The following is a 6,974-nucleotide window of genomic DNA, read 5'->3' as shown; positions in this document are numbered from 1 at the left end:
AAATAATTTCAGTTTTCTGTTGATCACCTAAACTGATTGATCAAGCAATGGATACATACCTACTATTAGCTGAGATTTACAGCTCTCAGATTTAGCATAGTGTACTTGACTCTGGCATGGACACTGAATCTGAAGAATTGAACTGAACTGGTTAACGTAACTTCAGAGCACTGGTTTACAGAGACTGACTGACTAGAGTCCTACTGCCTCCCCTGGTACAGGGCCATAGCCAAAGCCTGCTAAATGTGCAGACTCCAACCTCCTACCCCCCATCATGCACCAAACCAAATCACTGCCACACACAGAGACCTGAGGAGCGCCGTTGATCGAGACAGGAAACTGTAAAGTGACAGAGAGAGGATGAGAGATGCAGGAATGTTGTCAAGATGGCAGAAGAGATGAGTGGAAATGAAAGGACAGGAAAACGAGCGGAGAGGACAGAGTGAGGTGAGAAGGAAGATGGGGAGTATTACGAAAGTGGAAAGGGATGTTAAAGAAAAGTCTGAAACAGGCTGGAGTTGGAAGACAGGAAGTAAGAGTTTGAAAATGGAGACAGGAAACGGGGAAGGAAAACATCAGGCTGAGTTTCACAGGGCAGCTGAGCTCTGAGGCCAGCTGGATTTTGTAAAAAGCTTTCATTGTGTTACACCAACCTACCAATTTTGATGCTAGTGAGTAAGTTACCTTCTTGTGTTTATGATGTTCTGTTGAAACAATTTTATTTATTACATTGCTACTGCTGCTATGTTTTATTGCTTTAGACGCTGCTGTCACCTCTTTTCCCCAAAGCATAAATACTTTATAAATTTTTCTTTCAAGCCAAATAAATGAAATAATGCAAAGTCTACACGTGTTACCAAATACTGAAGAGCAAGTGTGAAGAGGGCAAGTGAGAGGTTGTGAGATGGATTAGAAGAGAAAGTGCTGGGAGGTTAGCTTCACAAGACAAACTAACACACACATTATAAACACACACCTCACCTCAGATGTAGCTTTGTGTGTCATGGTAGTAGTTGATTGTCTGTATCCCATCGTCACGCTACATGTCTGTACAGTGTAGATATGATTAGAGGGGATGTCTGTCTGTCCGGATGCTCTGTCAAGTCCATCCATCCCTCTGTCTGTCCACAGGTCGCCTGCAAGCTTGACAACCTTGACAGTTCACACCAAAGGTGTCCACAACTCAACAAAAATACGAAAGCGTTGTTGTTATTGTTATGACTATTGTTATTGACATTATAATTGATTACTCTCAGCTATGATTATATATATGAAATCTCTCTATAGCTAGTGGGAGAGGGGGGGGGTGGGGGTGCTGTAGTATAGCAGTACTGTGTGTGTGTGTGTCTGTGTCATATACTGTACAGGGGGAGACTGGAGCACTAACACACGCCAAGGGCCAAGCAATAAAAGCAGCCAACTCATCTCTCTGCTCAGTGAGTGATACTAGCCACTGACCTGTGTCAGGAAGTAAGACTAGACTAGCACCCGGGCCACACTGGATGCGTGAGCGACACGTGCACGTCACAGAGCATCTTGCTTTGTTATCAGGTTAGAGCAACCTCGTTGCCGGCGTGAGACGCACCCGAGACACGCTGCTCTTCTAGAGAGTCAGTCTTCTCTATTGTCTCCACATACCATGCACGGTTCACAGCAAAATGATCTTTTCACCACAGTTTCAATGTTTATGTCACAAACAATAATATTTGCAACACTTCCTGTGCCTGTTGAAAAGGAAAGCACTCAAGCATATGACTGAATCAATTCATCTGATTTAACAAGGTTTTTATTGTTAGTGCAGGACTGGAGGATGCACAGCCTCAAACCGTAGTGTCCTGGCATTTAGTTGTGTGTGTATATAGCCAAATACAGAAACATACCAGAAACCTCATGTAGCAGCTTCACAGCGAACACGCTCCCAGTGCCGCCCGGATGTTAGGCTAGCTCTCTAGCCAATCAAATGTTATAGAATCAGAAAAAAACTACTATACGATATCATCACACTCTTTTTAGAGAGCAACTCTGGCAATTCAATATTTTCTGTCCCTAAAAGACAGATTCTTTTTTACAATGGCCCCATTTGAAGCTTTACAGGCAGAGACACTTTGACTGTAAGTCCCTAAGATGGGTCAAGCTCCAAAATCACTTGATCCTACATTTCCCAGATATATCTCTGATGATTGGGCAGTCTGTTAACCTGTTAAAGTTAACCTGCTCCGATAGCGCTCTCTGTTACCACGGAGATTTACCCCTAAAAATCTGACCACACATAGCTCATGCAGCTTCGTGATACAGGCCCCTGAGCAGATGGGACAGAGAGTTGGCGCAACTCCGTTAGCTCAGCCTTTGACTGGTTTAATCTGGAGGCCAGGCTGTGACCCTGGACCTGATCTAAAGCCACGGTTTACCTTCAGCAGTGATCGGGGCTGCTCTGCTCTCTTAAACTCTCCATCTAACAGGGGCTGACAGTGACAGCTCACTGCTCAGCCTCCTCTAATTCAAACTGTTATATAAATCTGGATCTGGTGCTTAGCATCCATCAGCTGTGCTGCACTGGCAGCACGGCCTGAGGTTGTATCATTGGTGCAATTTTAACTCTAATCATGCTAAGAGACGGTGCAACCCACTCTCACTGTAGTGTTCACTGTTCAGTCTCTGTCTGTGTGTCTCGGCTAAAGTGTCCTGACACAAAGATGGACCCAGTCTCCCACTGTTGAGGTTCTCTGTTATTAAGCTGATGTTGTATTTTATTAACACACGCACACGCTCACTCGACTTTGCTGCTAGCGTGCGTTTCCATCCAAACACCTGACTGGGCGATGGTGCCACGCTACACCTCTGTAAAACCAATCAACCCAGATGTGCCTGTGACACATCTATGTGACTTGTGTGAGGAAACAAATTGATAACCAGTCTACACACATACACCAAATGTACAAAGTCAACCCATTCTACACAGCAATGCTGGCTACTGCCAACAGTGGCTTGTTGTGTATATTAGCTTGCTGTGTGGCCAGCGGTGTATAAAAACAGCTAGTTCATAGCGTGTACCTGCGCTGTGCCTTGGCACAGAACGAGAATGTGTGTGTGTGTGTGAGAGTGTGCGTGTGTTGTCACCACATCTGTAAGTAAACCAAATATCATTTTCACTATGCAGTCATTCAAACCATGTCAGCTTGCCTGGATGGGGGAAAAAAGCCTCCTGTACATACACAGATAAACCGCAATTAGCGAAGCCGTGTTTTGGTTTTGTTGCCCCCACCGCCCACAGCTAGCTCACAGAGAAATGCCAGAGCGAGAGATATGTTTTGAATGAACTGACAAATACTTAAGGATTGTACTGGGGTCGGGGAGGGATGTGGGTTAGACTGGGGTTTGTAGTTTTTTGGGAGATACAGATCAATGCTGTAAAGTATATCGATTGCATGTTATTGTCATGCTGTAACTGCTATTTTTTTGTTGTTTTGTTTTGGTCGGTTGGGGCGGGGATGCACAAAACTTTATCCTTATTTATGATTTTTACACATATAGTCTGTGTTTGTAGTTTTTTGCAAAAATGTCAACTTCATTGTGTTCTTAGGAAAAGACACACTTTTTTGCCTTTTTTTTCCTGTCAAATTTTGCTATATTTGTTTTCACTTTGGACCCGTTACTAGATGACGAAGAGGAGGAGCTGTATCTTTATTAGCAGACAGTGTTTGTTTGAAAAATGTCCTTTTCCCCTCATTCATGTGCCGTGTGTCTTTCTTTTCATTTAGCAGTGTGAGCAAGCGGAGAGCGTGTGTGTGATGTTTATTCGTTTACCAAAAGTCTTTATTGATGGTGATTATTATTATTATTAGCTTTTCATTTTGTTTGTTGTTATGTAGATTTTTTTGTTTTATGATTACTATTATAACTGTTTTTATTATTATAATTTTTTATTATTATTATTATTATTATTCAGGGCAAAGATGACACCAAATTGAAAAAAGAAATTAATGGGTGATCCCAGACAGAGCTGAGAGCGTCTAAAGGTTTCTTTCACTGGCGGGGTGGCATCACCATTTTCTCACTTTACGCTGTTTTTCCACCGAATTTAAACTGCCACGTAAAGATAACCTCTGAACTGAAAGTCTAATAGTATTTTTTTTTTTTTTTTTTTATAATTATTATTATTATATATTGTTTTCCTTTTGGTCAGATATCATGATCAATTTATTTCTTGTTACCCCGGTTAGGGTCATAAATCGTGTGCTGTTATTTTATGCTTTCCCCCTCCGTTCATCCCTGCCCACTGCTTTTTGGATTTTATTTTGAGAATTATTATTTTCTATTCTTTCTGGTTTGTCTGATGCTGTAGTATTGAGCTGATTGGTCTAATACCAGAGCTTTTTTATTTCCTTAATGCTGAGACTGTCGTGACTGATGTTGCACTTGTGATGGGTTTGATTTTGTTATTTTCATTTTTGTTTTGTGTTGCAGATTTGGGGGATTGTTGTGCAGAGAGGAGAATATCGGGTGTTTTCCTTATTGACTTAGTCACAGCAGTTATTTTATCAATCATATAGATCTGTGGCACAGAACAAGAAAATTATTCAACAGTGTATTTTTCTCACTGATATTTATTTATTGGTCATTTGTATGTTGTTTTTGTTTGTTTGTTTGGTTGGTTTTTTATGTGTATTGCTTTTTTTAAGTGGGGGGCAAACAAGACTCACGGTAGAGGAGTGGTCTCTCTGGTTGACATTTTACCATTGTGTACAGAGAAGCAAAATGTAATCAAAGTCATCACACTAACATATTTTCTATAGAGTAACAGGTGAGAATAGAAACCTGCTTCACATTAAGATGCACCGTTTCCATTATCACCCTCTGAGATGGTCTGACACAAAGCGCTGATGGTTTCAAACCACAGCGCGGTGTGTTTGAACTCTGTATTGTTTGAAACTTTGATGGTTTTTAATCAGTAATGAATGAATACCGGCTACAAAGCAGACTATATTTATTTCTTTTATTTTTTTTAAAAGGTTTAATGTATTTGAGCTGATGATAACTACTACGATAGTGGACTGATTGGCTTGTTATTAACCTGCACTCCCTCTGTTAGCGATGTGGGGCTCACCTGCTCTGACGTGTCATTGAGGTTTGTTGCTTGGTTATTTTAACATGTCGTTCTCCGTCTAGATTGCATGAATTTGCTAGTTAGCGGTGTGGGGGGGGGGGGTCGACTTCATTCACCGCTGTTGCAGTCCAAAAGGCTTCTCGTGCGTACGTCACCTCAGATATATTGTCTCGACGGTTGTATCAGTCCACACAGCTTTACTGCCCGTTTCTTTTATGAATTTTGTTTGATTGTTTTGTTTTTGGCTGTATTTTATTTCCCCCCCCCCCCCCCCCCCCCCCCCCCCCCCCCCCCCAGTGTCATTTCAAACAGAATAAATGCCATTATATTGTGAATACCTCAGGATTTTTTGGAGAATAAAAACAACAAAACACTTAAAAATAAAGTAAATAAAAACTCATAAAAAAGTTGATGGGTCATGGTCTTTCTTTTCCAACTGGGTGTTTCATTAAGACTGAAAAACTCAGGACAAAAGAATCGTTCAGTTTTCAGTAAGCTGATATTTGACAATATCTGATAAATGTGTTAATAAAACAAAGTGGTGCAGTGGTGTGCAGCTAGTATGTTGTGGGTTTGAACCTCGGTTCAGCCAGGGCCTTCCTGTTTGGAGTTTGAATGTCTTCCCGTGGACTGCGGCGTCCTCCCACAGTCCAAACACATGCAGGTTAGGTTAACTGGAGACTCTAAATCCTAGGTTTGAGTGTGAATGGTTGTTTCCTCTCAGACTGCACAACCTCCACCAGTCAGAGAGAGGGCAGTCACCCCTGTGAAAATCCTTAACGGCCAAAAACATCAGAAAAGAACTGGGTGCTGCTCCTCATGAAGCTTTATTCGCTGAGTGCACAGTAAAGATGAAACCGGATTATGATAATTCTGTCTTAATCAAAACCTGCTGGAATTTTGAAGTGAAAAGTGTAGAAACTATTGACTTGAAGAGTTTCTCTAATGTTTTATACAAATGATTGACAACACTAAAAATGGAATATGCAGCTCAAATATTCTTCACACCTCAGCTTGTAGTTTCCAGTGTTGTCCACAGGAGGGAGCAGCACTCCTTCACTCACTGTTTGTTTTTGTAACCTGAGGCGGACGCCTTCAGTTTGGTGTTTTCACATCTGACATTTCCCGAACTTCTGTTAAATAATCCTTCATGTCTCGTCCAGTGGAGATTGATTGGGTTGTATCTGCAAAAAGCAACAGTGTGTTTGTGAGTGTGAGTACCTGATCTTCTACCTGCCTCGTTCGTCTAAAATAGGTGACACTTAACAAGATAAGAATCTACTCTATGTCAGTTCAACACTAGGCTGATGTGCTCAAACACGTCTGGATAAACACACACACACACACACACACACACACACACACACACACACACACACACACACACAGTCCCATCCCTCCTCCTCTGCTGTGGCCTCTGCACTTTCCCCCTCACTGAAATGTAACAACATGACTTGACAAGACATGACTCTGCTGCAGCTCCTTATGCAACAACAGAGCATGTAGATCTGAAATGAGCTCAAACACTTCCTCTGGTATATTTGGGGCGGTTAGGGTATCCACACTGTTGCAGAAGAAAAAAGATGGGATGAGCCTTCACTGAGGCCTTTATGAGGTGTGTGAGTCCTGAAGTCAGCTGCAGGAAGCTGCCTTCTTCTACGTGAAGTGGTGTAACAACAGTCTGTGCCCTGTGGCTGCAGAAATGAACCAAGAGGAAGATGGGAGTCGACGCTGCATAAAAAGTTTAACACCTTCCACTGTGAAACATGTTTTATAGATTCTGCATTTTTCAGTAGGAAAGAGGGAGTTGATGTAACTACTGTTGATGTAAATTATCTGAAATAATATACGTCGCAGTATGAAGGAGAAT

Source organism: Hippoglossus hippoglossus, chromosome 1 (assembly GCF_009819705.1).
Source record: "Hippoglossus hippoglossus isolate fHipHip1 chromosome 1, fHipHip1.pri, whole genome shotgun sequence".
NCBI classification, from domain to species: Eukaryota; Metazoa; Chordata; class Actinopteri; order Pleuronectiformes; family Pleuronectidae; genus Hippoglossus; species Hippoglossus hippoglossus.
Note: the sequence above shows the minus strand (reverse complement) of the source record.